At 41.0% G+C, this 23,339-nt stretch overlaps 1 long non-coding RNA gene across 1 annotated transcript in view; it reads right to left on the bottom strand.

Moving 5' to 3' along the window:
- The window catches only part of LOC132249805 (uncharacterized), a 126,211-nt gene that overhangs the window by 73,989 nt on the left and 28,883 nt on the right, over nt 1–23,339 (bottom strand). The gene's annotated exons all lie outside the window — the stretch shown is intronic.

Here is a 23,339-nt window from a genome sequence, read left to right as displayed (position 1 = left end):
CTAACCAAGAGGAGGAACTTGATCTAGCATTTGCCTGTGAACTAATGGAGGCCACGCATGCATGGGACATGGTTGTCACAGGTGACTTCAACTACCCAGACATCTCCTGGGAGTGCTTGGCCAGCTTGGATCAATTGTGGTCCTTCCCGACCAGCACTGAAGAGCTTTTTTTTTTTTTTACTCAGGAGGTGCACAGGCCAACTAGAGGCAATGCAGTTCTTGACTTGGTGACCAACTTAAACATAGAGGGCAGCCAAGGCGATAGTGACCATGAAATCATTACATTCATGGTCCGTCGCAAGACTGCCAAAGCAGATAGCAAACTTGAAGTCTTAAACTTCAAAACCCCAAATTTTAATAAGCTCAGGTGACTAGTATGGAATGCCCTGAGAGACCAAGGACCACAGGTAAAGGGAGCATGAGAAAAATGGTCATTCCCTAAGGACACAATCCTTAAGGCTCAGAGAAAATCCATTCCCTTATGGAGAAAAAATAGCAGAAGGGTCAAAAAACCCTCTTGGCTAAGCAGGGAAGTTGCAGCCCTTCTACAGAAAAAGAAAGTGGCGTACAAAGAATGGAAGCTTGGGACAGCCTCTAAGAAAGACTACTTGACAATGGCCTGCACTTGTAGAAAACAGATTAGGCAAGCTAGGGCAGAAACCAAACTAAAATTAGCTACAAGAATCAAGGACAACAAGAAGTCCTTCTTTAGCTACATAGGGAGTAAAAGGAAAACTAATGGGAGTGTGGGGCCGCTGCTCAATGCTTCAGGATACCTGGTCACTACCACTCAGGAAAAAATGGAACTCCTAAATCACTACTTTGCCTCAGTCTTTCACAAGACCAAGGGGAACAACATGCCAGGGCACAGAACTAACAGGGCAGGATTGACACCAATCCCACCATTGTTGTAGAACCGGTGTATGATCAATTAAAGAAATTAGACGTATATAAATCAGCAGGACCGGGTGAACTGTACCCAAGAGTGCTGCAAGAACTGGCTGAGGTAATCGCAGAGCCCCTGGCAAAGGTCTTTCAAAAATAATGGGCCTCTGGAGAAATCCCAGAGGACTGGAAGAGGGCCAATGTTGTGTCCAACTTCAAGAAGAGAAAGTGTGAAGAGGCAGGAAACTACAGGCCAGTAACTTTAAGTTCTATTCCAGGGTAAATCCTAGAAACATTCATCAAAGAGGCTATATGTGACAAACTTGCAGAAGGCATGATACTAAATGACAACCAACATGGCTTCATCGTGAGCAGGTCTTGTCTGACCAACCTAATTTCTTTCTATGATCAGGTGACTCATCACCTGGATGACAGAAAAGCGGTAGACATCATGTACCTTGACTTCCAGAAAGCCTTGGACCTAGTATCCCACAAGGTACTGATCAGAAAACTGGAAGATATTGGGCTCAGCTGTGGGACCATCAAGTGGGTATGAAACTGGTTGTGGGGTAGGACAGAGAGTCCAGATGAATGGATTGATGTTGTCCTGGTGAGATGTGGGCAGCAGCATACTCCAGGGATTGGTACTTGGCCCAGTGATGTTCAATATCTTCATCAATGACGTGGATGAAGGGGTGAAAAGCCCATTGGCCAAGTTCGTGAGCAACACCAAGATATGGGGTTTTGTGGACACACCTACAGATAGGCTGCAGATACAAGCAGGTCTAGACAGGCTGGCATGTTGGGCAAAATGGAACCAAATGAGGTTCAAAATAGAGAAATGCAAAGTGCTGCATCTGGGAAGGAAGAACCCCCAGCGCACCTACAGGCTGGGCATCGCTAACCTGACCAGCACTACAAATGAAAGGGATTTGGGGGTAACAAGAGACCCCAGCATGATTATGAGCCGGCAATGCAATGCGGTAGCCACTGGGGTCAATAAAACTTTGGCATGCATCAATCGATGCATCTCCAGTAAATCCAAAGAAGTGATTCTCCCACTTCACTCAACACATTGGTGTGGCCACAGCTGGAGTTTTGTGTCTAGTTCTGGGCACTGCACTTCAACAAGGATGTGCTAAAGCTTGAGAGGGTCCAAAGAAGGGCCACCTGCATGATCAGGGACTTACATGACAAGCCATATGAGGAGAGGCCGTGGGATCTTGGACTCTTCAGCCTAAAGAAAAAGAGGCTGAGAGGGGACCCAATCGTGGCTTATCACTATATCAGAGGCATACCTCGGGGGCTCAGTGAACAACTGTTCACACCAGGGCACCCCGAGGGAAAACTAGAAACAATGACCACAAACTCCTGGAAGATAGTTTCAGGCTGAACATTAGGAAAAACTTCTTTACAACTAGGCTGTCCAGACTATGGAACAAGCTCCCCGCAGCGGTGATGCAATCACCTATCCTAGAAGTCTTCAAGAGAAGACTGGACGGTCACCTGGCTGGGGCCATCTGACCCCAGATGTCTTTCCTGCTCATGCAGGGGGCTGGACCTGATGATCCTTCAGGGTCCCTTCTAGCCCTATTATTCTATATTAACTACTGAAGAGCCTCATGTGGCTCCCTGCACTAGACCATAATGCCTTGCATAACACTAGACATTCCCAGTTTCAAGCTGCTTACAATGTAATGTTACAGCCTCACAAATGGCTCTAACCAGAAGGTACCATTGACTCATGGGCATGAAGACATTGCAGAGGCAAAGTTAACTGTTGATGGTGTGGAGTTCAAAGTCATTCTCTTATTTCTTGCTTCCTCGGTAAAATAGGTTACTGTGAGCCCTCAAACCTTCACTCCGTTTTCTCCAAATTGCCAGAGAATTTCCAGTCAAGTTCAAGTTCTCAGTCCTCATCTAAAACTTTGGGGTCAACAATTTCACACTATTGCTACAAAGAAACGATACCGAGAAAGGGAAACAATCATCAGCATTTTTTTCAGTGACTGGTATGAACCTACAACCTAAGTGTGATCTCATCACGGTTCGAGTGCAAAGCACATTTCCTTGACCTGGCCTTCCCCAACACAGAGAAACATTTATATTAAAAAGACACTCCACTCTGCACACTTTTCCCCCAGAGGAGAGGATGAGAGAACAAATAACACATGGCAGATGTGCTGCTTAATGCACACATGCAGAGTGCTCAGATATGACTCCAGGGACTTGGAGAGAGCCTTTCCCAGCCATTCACAACTGCTACAGCACGTTGGGTGTGGAATGAATGAGGGCAGCCAAAAATACATGGCCCTCTTATTTTTAATATCCTCTGTGGTCCTGTGTCATCCTGTTTTGTACTTAGAGGGACTTGCCATTTCAAAGCCCTGGATCTTCTGCCCCAACCCAGCAGAGCTTTAAGTTCAAGAGGAGTCACTCAGGGCAAAATCCAGATTGGTCGGCTAGGCTCCTAGATAGGATGTAGAACTGAGGTACCTCAATTCTGTATCTATAAAACAGGACATAGCTTAACCCTGCCCCAGAAGCTACAAAGGTCCTTGGACATCTACATCTTAGATTGCAAAAGTACTCCAGGTGTCTGAACTTGGGCCTCCACACATCCTTAGAAGCGGATCTGAACAGCTGACACCCAAGTCCTACCTGCCCTCCACTGCCATCCAGATTGGAATTTAAATATCTCTCCAGGACCATTGAAGCTGTAAGAGGGGCCCAGTCTGTTAAGGATCCTCAGTTCATGTCTAATTCAGGCTAACAGCACTGAGATAAGATCAAAGCATGTGGTGGCACTGAACTTTTGCACCAAAGCTTCATGGTTATGGCATGCATAGGGGGTTCAAGGAAGAAGGAATCAGACACTGAAGATCCTTTTCCTAGTTGAATGGCCTAACTACAAGGCTACCAAGGCAGGCTCCATCTCTCTTGCTTTCTTGGTCTTGTGACTCTTGCATTCCTGCCTACACAGTGACCCAGCTTCCAAGGGCATGTGGAGGAGGTTTGCTCAGCCAGACTAATTTATAGCATGGTGTGTAGGGTACTCTTCTGGGAGGAAGATGATGTGGATTTGAATCCCTCCTACATGAGGAGGGTCTACAACACTGGTCTACCACTCCTTGGCTGAGCTCTCTAATCACTAGGTTATTATATTATGTTAGGAAACTCCCAAGAGTCAATCTGATGTCCAAGCTGATGAAGACAAGATGCTGTACGTGCCACTATCCACCTGGGAGCCCATGTACAGCAGTGAGTCAAGCGCCTAAGCATTAAGACGCATCCCTGTGGTCAGTGTTTCATATTGGTTTGATTTGTGTGCCTCTTTACTCAACATATGGGCTGTCTGAAGTTGTCTGAATTAGCCTTCAGAGCTACCCAGCTCTCCCCCATGACTAGTATAGGGTGCTGGGTGCCTAACCCTTTTCCACTGAATCACCCTTCTGGCCTAGAGAGAAGCCCCCGATTGGACCCATATGAATTTTCCTTTGACTTCAAAGGAAATACTCATTGCCCTCATTCAAGTGTGGTGTCAATGTGAGTGTGTCCAGCACTCTAAAGGACTGAAGATGTTGTCTCTTCATCCTTCTCACTTTTGGCTATCTGGTATTGTCTATCTATAAGTAGTGCTTCCAAAGCACTGCTATAACAGCATCAATGATAATAATAATATCAATACAAGGAAAAGGGATCTAGAATAAACATGATCCAAGTGCTAATCCAGCGTCCAAACGTTAGCATCCGGTTTCTGCATTTGATTGATTTCTTGTATAGAAGAGAAATAAGTAGCACTTCTGAAGTACGACTTTTTGCATTCCTTTTTCCTCTGTATCCCGCCTTTGGATCCACGCATTCCTCTTGTAGCAGACTAAACGGGCAGGACATGCTATCTGGGGAGTAACAAAGTACTCGTTCTGCAGGTCCAACCATGATAAGCCCACATTGAGTAACTACAGGAAAACAAACTTTCTGAAGAACGAGGCCTGGAATTTTTTCTGGGACACGGCATGAGTAATACAACATTTCATTGTGGTACTTTGGGAACTGTTATTTATAACAGCCCATCCAGATTGCAAACAGATGCTGTTAGAAAGTGAATCTATTATTAAATTAATTTGCCTTCCCTCCCCACTATAAGACGGTAGAACATAAATCTTGTTTAGTAAAAATCGAGATTGCCAGAAAGGTTCAGCATTCAAACACATAAATGTGTCAGCGACAGAAATATGTGCACTTCTTGTGTAACAGTTACTGCTGCAGTTGAATAAAGACCCCAATCCTGTGAGATGCTAAGCAAACTTCACTCCGAATCAGTACCTTAGAAAAGATACATATTGCATTTCAGAGGCTCCGTTAAAGAAGACACTTAAGCAGTTGCCCAAATTTAAGCATATGTGCAAATCTCACAGATTTCCTGTAGTAAAAGCAAAACACGGGGATGACGTTGTCCTCCTGCTCGCTACAAAAATATTATACGCTCTACATCCATAACACGCTTCCATAGTTTCTCAGTTGTTTGACAGGCACTAAGCATCAGGATATATTCTTGCTAAAGAAGCACGGAGCAGACTGTTTTTTTAGGGCAACCACATTGTCTTCCTTTTACACATGTGTGAACTCTTTCATCATAGACCTGGAATCTCGATTTGAATTGGATGTCTGGGAATTGATGCAGTCAATGTGAAGGATGGCATCGTGTCTCGCTGAGTAGCAAAGCTTCTGGGATGGAAATATATATAGGGGGCGATTAATTTCCCTGGCTAGAAATAGGACAAAAGTTTATTCTGTTAAGTAAAGACATTTTAAAGATCACATTTGAGCTGGTAGGCAGGTTTTTTAAATTTTTTTTTTATTTTAATGAAGTGATGACTGTGAGCCAAACTCATTCTCTACTCCTTACCAGCTTGCACGGAACAGGGAGGGAAGCTAAACAAGGGGAAAACTCCTTCGCCCATCCCTGCTTGCCAAACTGTATAAGAAAAGTCATCAGCCCTCGCACAAACTCCCTCCAACCTTTCCGTTTGTTCCAAGTGCTCAACAGTGCCATCATTATGAAATAGCTGAGAGCTGGAAAGCTGTTCAGGGTGCTGGCATCTTTCTAGTGTTCCCATATCCTGCGTAGCTAGGACACACAGCGCTTGCAACTGGAGCAGGGTTTTCACAACCAATCATGAACACATTTGGCCCCATTAAGGCTAAATCAACATGGCACCAGCAACCTGCTGTGATTTAAACATATCTCATTTGCATCCAAGTACCCAGAATGCTTTTCCATGCTTTTTTTTTTTTTTAATATTGGAAGTGTCTGAATTCTGGGAACAAACTAGAGGTTTTAAGCATTGGCTGTGTGTGCGTGCGTGTGTGTTTCCCCCCTCCCTCTTCTCCCTCCTGCATTGTGCTTTCAGGAACAATAAATGCAGCCTGTAGGATGTTGTCATTTGACTTCCACTCAGCTGAAGCCAGAAACTGCTGGCTGCATCCTGCTTCTTACACAGATGCCACTCTAGCAGTGCAGAAATATTTTAGGCGCTATTGATTATGGTAATAATGAGCAAATATGGGCAGTTCACAAATCTGAGCGAGATCGTTATATTTTCAAAACACACATTTCTCATCCTGCCATTGATTACTGTTGTTTATCAACTTAATGACTCAGGCTCGAAATCTGCCTAATCTAACACAGTATTTGAGAAGGAAAAACAATAATAAAAGTCCCCCTCTTTAGAAAGCTGGGCTTTTATTTTAAGAATGGAGTGAACCCAGGGAGACTGATGTTTCAACTGGAATATAAAATAAACCAATTGGAACTATTTGTAATCGGGATTTTATCTGAACACCGCTCTCTCTATTACCCAGTGTCTTTAAGATTTTGTTCCATTATACACTACAGCAGTAATAACAAAGAAGCTAAACTGTTTACATCAACAATAATGCAGCCAATTTTCAACACTCGCATGTCAAAAATCCATTATTCCAGACACGATTACCTGGAACTGCTGATAACAATTTTCAAATTACATCCCCCACCCCAGTAGTAAGATTTTTTGTTTTGTTTTTATTTGCCTTCCTCTACCCCATGATTTGGATAGGGGATAGGGAGGATGCACCTTCATCATGTAGACTACCACGTTTTGTACAAGCAGCAGATGTTAATATGGGAAGACAGAACATCTCAATTTTCGCACTGTTAATTCAGCTTACTGAACCAATTTCACAATTCTCACATTCCTTAGTCCTAAGAGAAAATGCTAATTTAGATTGTTAAAATTGACACAGGTTAGGGTATAAAGGGTAATTAGCATAAGATCCTACACAAAGTGTTTTTAGCACCATTAATCAACACCCACCTATGCATAGACTTTTTTTAAGTCAGAAGTGATACTGAGCACTGCTGAAAAAACTTAAAAAAAGATTCACTTTAAGTTGGGAAACTAAAAATGCAGAACTTATCTTCAGTATAGGCTTGGAAGCATTTCCCAGTAAAAGTACCTAACGCGCAGTTCAAGCAGAACTTTTATTTCACTCAAGAGCATTATTAAAAGCATATAAAAGCATTCTTGTAAAAATACTTCTCTGATTTTTAAGATGCTATTGGGCTCAGCTAAAATCCAGCACTAGTATCAAAATGCATTATTTTTGGGAGAGGGGGTTGCATTTTCTTAAATCTGAATATTAGCAAGCTTGATCATATTCTTCAGTCGCACAGAATTCATACTCCATTTAATTTACAAATACCCACTCACAACATGTTCAACTATGTTACATTTTCATTAATACAGCATAAGTTAATTTTATGTTAAAATACGACTTGAGATGACATCATCTAATATATCTTCACAGGCTAGCCTCTGGAAGCACATTTCAGTTAAAAATCTACATTATGCTCATATTTCTACTAAATGAATTTAAATGACACAATGAAAGAACTATCTGGGAATGTGCTGTTAAAACTAACACAAGAAATAGAGTGATCACAGACTCTAGCTTAAGAAAGAAAAGAAAACAGTGAACTTCTGTTCAAATTCAGGCAGTCTTGATCACTTCATCAAGATCCATAAATGTGCATTTCCTAAATTAGACAGCCACACAAAGAAAATTTCCAGCTGCCAAGGACAAAGATTTTAGGCATTTTAATGCAAAGGCAGACAAGTCAAGTAATTATTGCCTCTAATTGGCACTTCCACAAGATGTAACAATTTTTTTTACAGTACCTGCAGCCAAGTGGCATTTAAAAAGGTGAGAAATTATTTTCTGCTGGGGAGGGGGGGGCAAAAATCAAATGCATTTCCAGATCTGGTCTTCACAAATGCAAAGGCCAGCTGAGCATCTGTAAGACTTGAATCCAGCAAATGACTTAAGCACATGCTGAAGTTTAAATAGGTGGGTTGTAATAATTACAGCTGGGGGAACTATTTAATGGGGCTTGTGCTTGCACTTAAGCATATGCTTAAGTGATTTGCTGTTTCTGTGAAAGTACACTTTCTACACTGGACAGTCTACTCTGTGAGTGCCAATGGGACTATTTGCACATTTAAGGATAATAGCATGGAAAATGGGCCAGATTCTGATTTCAGGACACCTTTGCCTTGCTTTGGAAAAGAAGACCTCTGATGCACTGATCTGAACCATTATTATTTGATGCCACGTTGGACTGTATCTGCTGCAGATCAGACCAGTCATTTTGTCCATACTAAAGGGAGAACATATTTGACCTGGTCTAAAGCTGGTGTGAATCTGCACAGCCTCCCTGATTTCAATGATGCTAACATAACAGGCAAACCAAAGATGTGGCTCACCAACTGCTTTTTATCCAAAGACAAATACGGACTGCTAAGCATTATTGTGGGTATTTACCAGATGGAAAAAAACAGTGGCACTGGTGGAAGTAATGTTCTTTATTTGAGCTGCAGCAAATCAGCAATCAACCCAGACTTCAAATGTCCTTCATAGTCCTTTTAATAACATTTTCTCAGATCCTAATCTATTCTGCTAGTGTTTCATATCTGAGCTCCTGTTGATTGCAATTGTCTTACAAAGAGTCATTTTAAGATCTGAGCAAACTGTTAATAAAGGGAAAATAATCACAGATGATTCAGTATGTAGGTCTGGGAAAAAAAAAACAAACCCAAAACACCTACCCAGATTTCCCTCCTGCTGTGCAACAGTAGCGGGAAATCTGTTCTGTTTAAGGTACAATTTTGGGGCATCATTTTACAAGCTCAGTCAACCTCAGGCCAAGCTTACTATAAAAAAAAAAAGGAAAATACAACCAGCATCTTCAATTGTAATCAACTCCTTTAGCCCATCATTTCTAAAAATAGCAGGCAGGCATCAACTTTTTCTGCCCACTCTTAGTGTTCAACCAAAGATCCAGATGTCCTGACCCAAATCCAGTAGCTTTCTTTCTAAAAGAATAATGACCATGTTAACATCTGACCAATAACCTTAGGTTTCACATACCGACCATATGATTGAATTCTTAATTGTAAAGTGGTGGCTACTGGCTACATCGTGTGCTTTCTAGAAAAATATTGTCCAAAGAGATCATGCTGAAAGGTATATATACCTTGCTTTGAAACTCTTTAGGATTGCCACCGAAGACATTACTGCTAAAAAAAGAATAAAGATAAGAGTTGCTCACATGCCCAACACGTTAATATAATTAAATGGAGATAAGAGAAGGAAATCCTGGATTACATATTAATTTTATCAAGCATTACATATGGCGGGCCATATGTAGCAATTAGAACATTGTGCACTCTGCTTCCCAGGCTCATTCAACATTTGGCCTTTGGCAAGGCTGCTAGCTAGACCTGGACAAAGTGCTTGATCAATAGTAAATTCACTGCGAAATGGAACACAAGATGGGACAAAAAGTACTAAAAATGTTTGGTTTCATTTTGTCAAAACTTTCAGACAAAAGGAGTAGGGGAAATATTTTTTAAATACTGTAACATTTCATTTTGATGTTTCTTAAATGAAATGTTTTCTCTCAGAAATACTGAAAGACTTTGTTTCAACACTTTTGACTGAAACTTTTTGTCTGGTGATAGTACTTTTTCTAGTTTAAAAAACCCCCATAAGTGTTAAAAGAACCAAAGCTAGATAAAAAGAAGAAAAAAAAAAAAAAAAGGAGAGATTAAAATATCCAAAAAGCAAAAGAAACATTTCTTTTCAGATCAAATTAAACCTTTGGGTTGACTCAAAATGAGATTTTTTTCCCCCTCTTCCGTTTTGCAAGTAATTGCCCAAATTTGTTTTAGCAGTATCAGAACCATTGCTTTTTTTGGTTTTTTTTCCTCCTGATTTTTCTTGGTTCGGCTATTGAACTGAAAAAAATCTACTATCCAGTTATAACATATGTGCCAAAAAGTGTTACAGATGATGATGGGGGGGTTGTTTTTTGTTTGTTCTGTTGTTTTTCGGGTTAATACAGCCATTTTCCTACTGGGACTAGAAGAGTGTCAAGCATTTCATTTCCTACGAGCAAACCAACACCTATTGGATAACAAATGTTGACAATGACTGGGCTGAGACTAACCATGTGCTAGGAAGCAACAAACATTTTTCATGTCTAGCCCATACCAGCATTGACTTCAATTTTTGGCCATCTGTGGCAAAACAGTCAGGTACCTGGGAGGTGGCTGAAGCCATGCTTCACTGTTTCCTTTTTCTTCTTCCCCAGGGAATAGTGAAGTGCTTTAGGTCTAAAGACGTATCCCTGCAAGGCAGGTGCTCCTGCTAAGGGCCTTTAACAAATGGGAGCTGGGAGACTCAGCTGCACCAAGTTACCCCATTAAAGGTAAAAGTGAATAAGCAAGCAAGAAGCTAGTTCGTAAGCAGTGTCTTGGATTAGGCTACTCTACCAATTAATGCTGATTACACTTACACGTTTTCATTGTGAGTTATTAGCGCTTTGCCTTTGTTTCTCCCGTGTGATTTCGGAAAGGGCAGAAATAAATAAGAGGAACTCAGTTTTTACGAAACAACCTGAAACATGGGGGATGATCTTACAAGCATCGTACTTAGAGCTGATCCACCCATTCAGGCATTTTCCCCCATGCAACCAACCAAACAAGTTTTACTCTGAATTCCCTCCATCCCCAGTCACTCAGCATGCAGGGAATGATAGGGATCATGTCATGTAATCCCTATGCTAACTCAGTCCTTGTGGGAAGCATCTTCTACCTTAATGTCTGCCTTTTACATTACATCTAAAAGTTGGTTGAGTACCTTGAATAAGGACAAGGTGGCAGCTTGGTGAACTGAGATTAAAATGTTGCTTATCTACACCCATGAGAGCTTTAGTAGGGAAAGGTTTGGAGGGATAACGAGGAGAATGGAACAAACCAGATTTTGGGGCTGGCAGTTTGAACAAAGCTAACTGGAAACAGCATGTCAAGGCTATAATTCCCCTTTCCAACTTACTTCCATTTCCAAATGATGCACAAACTGAGGCCTGCTGGCTAGACTTGTGCACCTGACCCGATTCCTTTGCAGAGCAAGGACCTGGCAATAGAAAAGCCCCATGACCATATATCTAAGCATGGTCCTTCACTAGGAGGACCTGTTTGCTTCTAAGGCAACTAGTTGCTTTCTGGTATCTATAAACACTGCCCCACATGTGCTATAGCACAAGTGTGTAGTTTACTGTCTTCACAACTCCAAATAAATCTATTTCTGCTTGCTGAAATATTTAGACGGTTAAACTTTAAAAGTCTACCTGCTCTTATTAGAGGACTACCATGGGGCTAATTTACCATTCTTTCTGCTCAAAAGCTTCTCGTAAAAAGTTCTTCCTCTATATAAAGGTTAATGTTTAAGCTTGCAGGAGTAGTTATATAATGATGTTTGACTTGGATTTCTCATAGCTAAATGCTAATTTAAACAAATGTAAAATAACCCCATAACATTTCTTTCTCGATAAACAAGAGGTACGGTGCTCCCGAGCTGTCAGTTTTAGAGCTCCACTGATGAAGTAATTTCTCTGAAATGCAGATTTGGTGCTTGTCTCTGTGAGGAATGTATAGAACAATAACCTGGTTGTACTTCACCATATGTTCAGCCTCACGCAAAAGTCAAATCAACAGTCTTTTTCTAAATTACTACCTCTCTTGATATATGGACCTTATTTATAACCTCCCTTTGTGCAACCATAACGCCATCACATAGGGCTTAGGTTCTGAAAACCGTAGCAATTGCCTGAAAATTGATTTGATGTCTTTTGCCCATCCCTCCCTCAGGTCCCTCAAGACATTTTAATATGAGCCATGACATTATGATGGATGAAATCTGGCATTTTACTGTAGCAATGCTACTCCCATGTGGAAAATAACAGCTTGTTCAAAGCCCATCTTCCAGCCAGATTTAGGATATAGAGTAAGCCACAGCTTCAATCTCCTCTTTCTCTCTACTCGTTCATAGTAACCTTCTCAAAAAGCTTCATTTCATACATCAAGCTGACTAAGTACCAGTTTCTTCCTAATCCTTCCACTGTGTGAAGTCAGTTGGACTCATAAGTCTCTCGTACACACACAAAACTCACAGTAAAATCATATGAGAATTTTTCATACACACATACAGACATGCACACGCATATGTGCACATGCATGCACAGGCATACATGTACACAGTTTATAAAAGTTGAATAGCCCGACTTTGACAAATGGACGGAGCCTCTTTTTCTACCTGCAAATATTACAAATCTATAAAAGTATTGTGCAAATATTGAAAAAGACTATTTGAAATGACTGTGTTAACACATGGGATTGTATGCTTTCAAATATTTGCTTGCACTAGTATTTGGGAACCATTATTTCTCCAGCCATTGTTACAAATAAAATTGAGCTCACCCAAGTGTTGGCAGGTAAGTGAATAATAGGTGGTTTTATTGACGGTAGTTTAGAAAGAACTACTAAGTCCCACTGGGGTTGTGTTCTTATGGAACCTAAGCATATCTTTCTTGAACCTTAAAGTCATTCATTTTGAACAGCAATAAAAACATGATCATAGGCTAAATGAGTGGTTCTCAACATTTTCAGACTTGTGGAACCCCTTGTTAGACTCACTGCACCCCTCAGAAAATGCCAGCGCTTAGTTTTCACTCATTTTTTACTACAGAAAAATAACAGAACAGTTCTTCTGTTGCAAAGAACTCAGCTCATAACAAGACAGCATGGTTGTAACACTATGGATTCCTATTGAAAACCCTGGGCTCATTTTGTGAATCATATTTACCATCAACCAGTGCTAACATCGCAAGGCACCCTTGAATGGATCTCAATGCACTGCAAGTTGCTACAACACCTTGGTTGAGAATCTGTGGTATAAATTGTGATAATAGATGCAGCCCCGAGTCGGGAGTGGTGTACCAAAATCCACCTTCAGAAGGCTCCTATTACTGTAGTATTTGTAAGTAGCTCAATCACGAGTGTATGCATCCTCCAAACATACCATAGAGATTGGTCAGGGCTGTTATCCCCATTGAATTTATGGGTCAGTCTCACAGGCAACAGCAAGCAAAGGAATGATGTGGCTAGCTTCATATCGGGCCACCTCTGATTGCCCTGAAGGAAGGGCATTACTAGCTGGTTTGAACGGGGGTGAGGGGAGACTTTGGCATGAGACTGGAGGTACACTCAAGGTCAGGAGTCTGGATCCACCAAGACACCTTGACCATGCTGCTGTTGTGCCCTGAACTGCCAATCAGACTAACTGCATATTCTTTGAAACACCTCCATGGCAGATTTGGTAGTAAAATAATGCCTGAAAGACTACTGCTATTTATTTTGGTCCACTTTAGGCTTTTTGTCCTGTCTTTCAGTTCATTTCAGGTTTCAGTTAGCTATTTCATCCTGCTCACTTTTTGCAACCACCTCTCTCAAATTCCTTTGACAACCTGAGAAAGTCTTGCAGCTGAATGCAATATTAATTACATTTCAAAGCAAACCTTTTATTCATTTGGGGACAATCTGTGAAACAGAAATCTGTGACTGAAGCTGCTGCCAAGCCAATTACTGCAAAATAACTCAAATATGTCTCGACAGATTGCAATTTTTCCTATTGTTAGATTGTTTATTTTTTAGATCAAAAGGTTACATTCTCTTCAATTAGACATGCACTTAAATATTCCATATCTTTTGAATAAACCATACTTAGGTACATATATAGATAAGACACGTTAAAATATAAGAGCCAAGCATATTCTCTGTAGCTAACCATTTATATGTTTAATTTATTCTTGTTTCTTTTATTTAATATAATCCTTGAGCATACTTTGATTATTATAGGGTAGAGATGCACCTTGTAGACTAACTGAAACATAAACACATAAGCTTTCATGAGCCTGAGCGCCCTTCATTGGATGCTGTGAAAGACAGGCATGGAGAAATCTGTTAAATAGAGTGAGAGATCTGAATACAAGAGAGAGAGAGAGAGAGGAAAAGAGGAGGGGAGGGAGAAGAGGAGGGAGAGGCAAACAGGTAATGAACTCAGGGAACAGTGTCCCCATAGGGCCAAGGGGGTTACAAAAGCTAACCCAGATAACGGAATAAGAATCTGTAGTCCCTGTTCAGACCATATTTACACAATCCAGTCTGTGGATGATTTCTTATTTCATAATTTTACGTTTGAGTTGACTTATGGATTTAGGGTCGGAAGGGACCTCAATACATCATCGAGTCCAACCCCCTGCATAGGCAGGAAAGAGTGCTGGGTCTAGATGATCCCAGCTAGATACTCATCTAACCTCCTCTTGAAGACCCCCAGGGTAGGGGAGAGCACCACCTCCCTTGGGAGCCCGTTCCAGACCTTGGCCACTCGAACTGTGAAGAAGTTCTTCCTAATGTCCAATCTAAATCTGCTCTCTGCTAGCTTGTGGCCATTATTTCTTGTAACTTCTGAAATCCCATGGTTTAAAAAACAGCTATTTGGTCAAGGACAGGATATCCAGGAAAGTGAAAGCATTCTGTCACAGGTTTTTGTGCATTTTTGGACTTGACATCAGATCAGCATCCCCTTGTTCTTTCATGCAAGGCCTAGTGCTTAGTTGACAATAGGAGTTAAGTAGCCTGTTGCTTCAATTTCTGGTTTAGTTAGTCTAAAAGTACACCTCTACCTTGCCTTCTGCCTGACTTAAGAGTAACACAGCTAACCACCTCTCTTTCATTTATCCATTGTCAGTAGCAGTCCCCTAATGTGACAATCTTCCAGTAAATAGGGACATTTATCATCCCCAATGGTACCAAGATGTACAATAGGGCATTGATCATATTTGCCTCACTATGGAGGTGGATAGACGAGAGAGACAAAGGGAAAGACCTGTGACATTACTCTAATTATTATAGTCACACATATTAGGGAGGAAGAAACCATTATACATTATGATCCTCTAGTCTAACTTCCTATATAACGTAGGTGGTGGAATGTCACTCAGTCACTTCTAACTTCCATTTGAGATGTAAAACATCTTTAAAACCAGTATCAAGTGGACATGCCTACACATTTATTAATGCACTGTAGTTACTGCACATTAAGTTTAGTATTTGTATTACCAGGTACTAAATAAATGCACAGTAACTTGTGCTACTGTGCAGTTCTGACAGTGCGTGCCTTTTAAGTGATGCTAATGTACAGCAGACTAATTCTACTGGGCATTAGCACATTGGCATGGCTTTCACCGTGACATGCTAGTGCACAGTAGAATTAGTCTACTGTGCATTTAGCATCCATGTAAGTGTGCCCAGTGTTGATTTAAAGACTCCAGGTAATTGAGAATTGAGCATAACTGCATGTTGGGTCTTCTGGTGGTTAGGTATCTATTGTTGTTCAATGTAAATTATTCCAACGCTTAAATGATCTATTCAAAAGCCAGACTGTGTCATTTTTGCTTATGGGAGTTGGTACCACAGATTAACTACTATGCAAAGTGAATAAAGGAGACACTGTCAACCCAACGGATTTGCTTGTTATTCAGGGTAATGAATGAATTGTTTTTACAAATGTATAGTGGTCTGTGGCATGATGATGTATTTTGTTCCACGAGTAATTGCTGTAACTCTTTTAGGGTGCTATGCAACTAGTTGCTGAAATCATGCAAAATTGCTTCCATTCCAAAACTCAAAAAAAGTGGTTTCGAGATACCCACAAGTTCACTTTTGGTCACTATATCAATCAAGTTATATATTTTCTACTGTTACTTGCAATGCCTTTTTTTTTTTTTTTGTATAGTAATAATTATTTAAATAATTTCTCCCGTCCTTTCCTTCAGCATTCACCCAATTGTACTGAAAAGTTTCTGATCCTGAATGCTGCTTACTAAGCTTTTGGAATTACTCCTTATTGCACATCTTACTTGTCTCTGGGCAAGATAAAGAAGATGTATTTATTTATTTAGATTAGAAAACACAGACATTAATTAGCGCACAAAAAATAGTTCTTCCCTGCAAAAACATTTATGATTGATGACATGTAAATCATTCAGTGTGATTAAGCATTCAGAAGTTTGCTAGATTATTTTGATCACCTACAAAAGCATATAGACCTCTAGAATTGGGTTGGAAATCTCATGAGAACAATTTTTGTGTAAGAATCCTGGCACTTTCCTCTCTCTCAGGTAGGTCCAGAAATACAAAATTAATGGTACACTGCATTTCTTCCTGCCTCATATCCTGGCACGCTCAGAGGCAAAGTAACAGGTTAAATGAAGCAAAAACTTAACCCAGCTTCCACACAGAAAAACAAAAAGGTTTATTTAAAAGATTTAATGTAACCCAATTTTTAAGTAACGAGCACACATAGCTCCTCCCACTGACTTCATTGGGATAAACTATTGCTAACGTGTCTGAAAACTGGGCCAAGATTTTCCTCCCCAGCCTATCTGGACATGCCAGCCTGATTTGCCAATAGCAAAACAAAAACCAAAGAGGATTATTTTTAGAACGTGCTGTCTTGAAAATCTTGCAAATTCGGGTAACTGAAAGCATTTTTGTTTTTAAATAAATATACCTTGAGTTTCCTGCTTCTCAAGATGCGACAAAATTCCCAAGGAGGCTCATTAGGAGGAACTGAAAGTGGTAGGACTGCTATTAAAGGAAGGCAGCTCCTGTTTTTGTAAGGCTCTGAGTTAAAACACCTGGCTTCCAGACCCAGCATCATGGGGTGGTTCACTTCATCTCTCTGCCTCAGTTTTCTCATCTGCAGGCTGGGGGCTGGTGTTCAGCTACCTCCTTGAGGGCTTTTAGGGACTGATTCATCTTGAAGATCCTATTCTTAAACCCCAAACCATGAGGCCCATATAAATCCATATCAGCAAAAATGCTTTCACAGCTACCAGCTCCTTCTGACAGTGATCTTGCACTGGGTTTGCTGCTGCCCCTCTATTGAGATCAAGTAGAAGCCATATTTTCAGATGATTCACATGAGCCCTGAGCCTACAGTGGTGCCTAGAGGGGCAAGCACAGCCGCATAATCTGTCCCTCTAGCTGACACTGGCAACCTGAGGCTACCAAGCTGCATCAACCCTGCAGAGTGTTGCTGTCATGCGGTACCATCATTCAGAGGCCATCACTACCCTTGTTTGGTTTCTCCTTCTGAGTCACTTTGCTACCCCAGCAACATTCAATGTGCAGGCAGCGAGTTGCAATTATGTTTCCCGATTGGCTAGGAATTGCAAGCATTGTGTTATTTTTGTTACTCCCACTTCCCACCTCAGCCTGCTTGTTTGTCTCGTCCACCTGTTCTGGCTTTTATTTTAGACAGCAAGCTATTTGGGGTAGAGAACATCCGCTCCTACATGGCCAAACAACACCTTACACAATGGGTCCCCTGCTTGGTTGTCTTTAAATGCACTCTCCCGTTATAAACGTTGTATAATAAAATAATCATTCCACCGGCAGGATGGAGGGTGAACATGATCCTAAAAGCAGAATGATCTACTTCTTTCCATATCTGAATAAAGCAAAGGAAAACAGAACATCTAGACAATCAACTTCACTTGTCAATAGTTTAACCCTTAACAGATTTAAGGCAATATCAGAGCTGTTCCATGATTCAGAGAGGGAAGCAGCCAAAGGCCTTGCTCTGTATGCTCTTGCAGCCTCTCTCTGTTGGAGCCCAGCATCTGTGTCCTAAACCTGCCAAACATAACCTCTGAATGGTGACCAGCCTATTGGCTTCAAAACTAAAACATATTGAGGGGGAGTGGAGAAGTGGAAGGCAGTCCAGAGATGGGAGAAGGCAATGCCAAGAAAGCGTCACACAGATATATAGGAGGCAATTACCTTTGTAATTGTATTTTACTGATAAAAGACAACATTGTGTCCAGAATCCTGTAAGCCCTGCTTGCCCCTGTGACAAGTTACAGGTAGTTCAAGTGAAGATACAGAGTCTCCTTACAAGAGGATGACTTTATCATAACAGAAGAAAGAATAGATCATGGGCCTAGGATGAATTCTCCAAAAGTTGGCCCTGATCCCAGAAAGGGACTGAGAATACCTACAGTTCCTTCTAAAGTCAATCAGATGTGTCGGTGTTCAGCATCTCCACGATCTGGCCTTTATTAGCATCTATCTGAGAAGGCAGCAGAAGGTGGAAATGAAGCTCACCACATAAAGAGGTCTTCATTTCACAACCACTGTATTAATGATCTACTCAGTATATGCACAGATGGCTCAGTCTGTAATAATACAGTTCTAGTGCTCATATCAGGAATACAAATCATTTTAATCAAAAATGAGAATAGATACAGTTCAGACATTTGGCTTAATCAACCTCCAATAAAAATGTAAGGTCAAATAAAAATGTCAAGCCACCAGCTAGATTGTGCGTGTTTACTCAATATTGTCAGCAGATACAGATGTAAAATAGCATAACAACAATAACGGTTAAAGGCTTATCAACTCTTAACCCTAAAACCCAAATCCAAGGACTAGGCTCTTCAAAGGGTATAGATATACAATTTGCCAGGCCATACATTAGCTGCTGTGAGGTAGCAGTCAGCTTGTATGTTCATATTCGGCAGTGGAAGCTAACATGTAGTGACTTACCTCTTTTTCATTCAAAGCTAAGCAACAGTGGTTTAGACTTCACTTACCTTATGGTGGGTTCTGGGTACAACCGTAAACTGCATCCAATTGGAGGGCCTGGTGGCAATGTGGCGGGGCTACTCATGTTGGGGTAGCTCCTATAAAATACCACAGTGTTGCAACCTCTAGGGTAAGGTAAGTATAGGGCACCTCAAAACCCTAGCCTCCACTGCCTTGTGGGTACTTTTTGGTTGGAGAAAGGCAGGAACATGGCCTCACTGAGGCAGTCAGTAGCAGCTCTTATCTGTTGCTCTGGCAGCAGCTGCAACCATCGAGGCACTGAACATCTGGATTCCATCTGGGTTTTGGATTCTGTCTCAATGGTCTAAAGGGGTGATGGTAAGTCTTGGGCAGCCTCCTTTTCTCTATACTCTTGCCTAGGCATACATGCCACAGGTATTGGTGATCAGACTTCTTACATGTATATCATGATCCAGAGGATCAACAGTTGCCTATTACGTCACGGTAGAGGTGTACACACAGGCCATGGCCACGCAGTACAAGGACACCCCTTTTCATCCTGCAGTAAGTTATTTATATGCTTATTTCAAAATGAGCTACTGATTTACAGGGCAATATACATATACATACACATGTACATATATATGTGTGTGTGTGTGTGTGTGTATACACACTCACACACACACACACTTTACTGTTTATGGCCCCTTTACTGTTTTTTTCCTTGCAGCAAAGGGGCTAAAAATAGTCTCTTGTTGCAGAGGGCAATGGAGGCACATAGAGGTTAAGCATCTTGCCCAATATTAAAACAGAAAGTCTATACAACAGACTTGAACCCAGGTTCTTCTTAGCACTGGGTTGACATTCTGGTTAGTGGGCCATCCTTTCTTTGAAAGCTTGGGCCTGATTTTCAGAGGGCTCCTGCTTAGCAGTTTCTGAATTCCAGGCCTTGTACAAGAGGATTTAGTTTCATATACAGAAATGAATGCATTCAAAATTTCTAATCACTTTTGAATGAATTGCCCATATGTCTTTTCTTTCACACAAGGAATAGATGGTTCAGGGTTGGCTTGGCGCTCCACATTAAACTAGACAATGCAATGTGAATAGTGAAAAAATCAGGAACTATCTGGGAACTTCAGAAAATCTTACTATCTACATTATACACAGCTGTTTATAACTTTTCCTTTCTTCTACTCCTTGTATAATGCAAACTTTTCTTTCTGTAACCACATTAGTTCAGTCAAGGCAAGGAAGACAGCTCTGAATATTCTTAATATTTAAAGGTTCCTTTCAAGATAATTCTAATAACTTTTCTATCAAAACACTTTTGAACTACACTATTTTCAGAAAGTTCAGCTATTAGCAATTTTATTTGCATCTGTATTTCTTTTTGGAGAGGGAAATTTTCATTATCCTTTGGAGAGGTACTATATTGAATGCACTTGCTTTCATGGCCCACTGACAAATTCTACAATATTCCATATGCTATGCAAATCCACTCATGATAAACAGGATGTAGACTAAGGGAGGATGTGGCCCTCTATGATATGAATAAGCAAATTCAGTTTAGAAGGCAGGATTGCCTAAGTGCTCTGACAGAGGAGTCAGAAGACCTGGATTATATTCTAGGCTCTAGAACTGATGTTCTGTGTGACCTGGGTCAAGTCACTTCACATCTCACCCTGTTTTCTGTCTTCCCTGTTTATATTATAAAATCCCTGAAGCAGAACTGTTTATTACTGTGTATGTATTCAGTGCCTCATACAGCACAGCCCTCATCTCATTTAGGTCTGTAGACACTACTTTAATTCAAAGAATGGAGAAAATCATAAGAATATTAAGGCAGAACTCACAGTAATGTGCAGGAGTAAACTCCGGTGCATATCATGCCAGAGTTTATTGTTCCTGGGCACTGTGTTTACACATGTACCTACGGCACACTGAGCTGAGTCAGAGCAGCCCCGGCTGGCAGGGGGCCCCTGGGTCAGCCTGCCAGGCCAGGGCTAATTTGACCCAGCTCAATGTGTTGTGGAGGGGCTGGCTGGGCCATGAAGGTGCTTCAGTGTGGGGCTGGCCAGCAGGCAGTCTCTGCATGGAAGTGTCCACATACCCCAGCCAGCCCTGTCAGCATCTACATGTGCATTGCTGTGGAGTAAAAAACTCCACTGTAGGATGGTACTTGTATTTACACAAACTAGTGGAGTTCATTAGTTTACTCCAGCCTAATAGCCCTGCACATGTAGACGTTGAGATGTTTACTGTGGAGTTAATTAGGCAACTCTGCAGTAAACATCTTATGTAGATGCACCCACTGTCATGGAGACTGAAATACAGGAAGGCAGGCCAGGGAACCAGGAGTTGCATTGAACGTTTGATTTGATTAGGTGCAGGGTCCATTCTGCATTAATATTCTGCTATACATTATGCTATACTTTCCTTTTCACCAAATAAAGACCATAGAAGTTTGTCTTAAGTAAAGAATCAACAAAGACAATGTACTTGAAACTAAAAATGTTAATAGCTCAAGTGACTGGGTAAATATTTTTATTTTAAAAGCTATTAGAATATATTAGATGTTAAGAATACCTTTGACTATTTAGGTAGTGTTGGAGTAATGTTGTAGACATGATGGTCCAGGCAATATGAGAAACAAGGATTTGGGGGCTTGATATCTTTTATTAGGCCAGCTGTATAACTGGGGGAGGTCTTAGACTGGCTTTTTAGCATAAGGTACTCTTCCTCACTTCTGGGCAGAAAAAGCAAAAGCACATTCTTTATGTAAAATTGTTCCTTTCCTCCCAAGGAGTCCAGAGTTAACATGTTCATAAACATTAACATACCAGAATATTTTAAAGCGTGTTGTGAATAGTTATGTTGAAGTAAATTGTAAGTAATGTGTGATACAGGATTTATTTAGTTTGCTAGGTTGCTGCTTATACATTTAATTCCTTGAAAATTAGGCAGTTTAGGCACTCACAAAGTAAGGTGACGTATTGGTCAAGCGGTCCTAAATCGTCCTCATTTTTGTTTTAATATCCTGTGTAATGGTATTGCCTGAGAGAATTTCTAGTGCTTTGTGTATAATGAGACTGGCAATAGTGGATCTGATACTTAAGATGCTGAATGCACTTCACTCCCGTTGGTTTAATTTTATCATGTATTATTGTGCATTACAGTTTCACAGTTTTCATAATTTCATAGAGTTTATGGCCAAAGTACCCGTTAGATCATTTAGTTTGCCTTCCTGTATATTACAGGCCATTAAGTTTCACACAAAGATGCTATATCAAGTCCAAACACTTTAGTTAGACTAAATCATTTCAGTCCTCAGGAGACTAAACTGTGCGCCACAGGCAGGGAACACCAATGATGCCAAAGCCTGAGGCCCTGCAGTGGCAAGGAATTGATTAGTGAAATATGTCCAAATGAGCAGGGCAGGAAAGCTATGCCCTATAACAGAGAGGAAACACCCCCTCCCTACAGCCTTGGCCAACCTCTCTCATCTTCTCCCACCTTAAATCCGTCAACCACTCTGCGGCGTAAGCAACACACTTAGCCAGCCTCGGGTGCCCTCTTACAGGGGACACAAGAATAGCAGCCATTGCCACTCTACCTCAGCCACTGTAACAGTTGCCCTAGCCCCTGCTGCGGCCACCACCACCGCCACCATTTCATTTTTTGCCTTCAGCTGTGGGGTTCTTCTGAAACAGATTGACTGAAAAAACCAAAAGCTAGACACAATTAAAAAAAAAAAAATATATATATATATATATATATATGAAAGCCTCCACCAGGAAAAACTAAAAATGCATCTAGCCAAGTGTGATTCAGGGAAAAGAACCTCCTTCCTGGCCCCAAGCAACTGGTGGAAGTGTTGAAACTTGAAAATTTATGCTAATCATTGACTTAAAGCTGAGCTGCCAACATTATGAACATATTGAGGACAAGGTGAATCGTCAAGCCCATGAAAGAACAGCATTCATAGGAGAATGTCTAGATATTTAGATTTCAAGGTCAGAAAGGACTATCAAGACATCAAGACTGACTTCTCTCTACCACCCATGCATAGACGGGGAAGATTTTCTCCCAGAAGCTATATTACAGCATATTTTGAAAAGACAATCTAATTTTCAAGACTCCAAATGACAATTAGTCCGCTGCTGCCCTGGTAAACTGTTCCAATGTTTAATTAGTCTTTCACTTAGAAAATTAATTTTATTTCAAGGCTGTATTCATCAAATTTCAAGTTTTAGCCATTGGATATTGTTGTTCATTTTCCACAAAGTTGGACAGCTGGGGATCTGTCTCATCTACTCCAGATTAGAAACCAGTATTTGGCAAAGATTTCTGGCATGATATTTGCAAAATAGTATTATTTACTAAATAATCTCCATTTAG

The sequence above is a fragment of the Alligator mississippiensis genome, chromosome 4 (assembly GCF_030867095.1).
Source record: "Alligator mississippiensis isolate rAllMis1 chromosome 4, rAllMis1, whole genome shotgun sequence".
NCBI classification, from domain to species: Eukaryota; Metazoa; Chordata; order Crocodylia; family Alligatoridae; genus Alligator; species Alligator mississippiensis.
The sequence above is the reverse complement of the archived record's forward strand: the minus strand, read 5'-3'. Positions and strand labels throughout refer to the sequence as shown.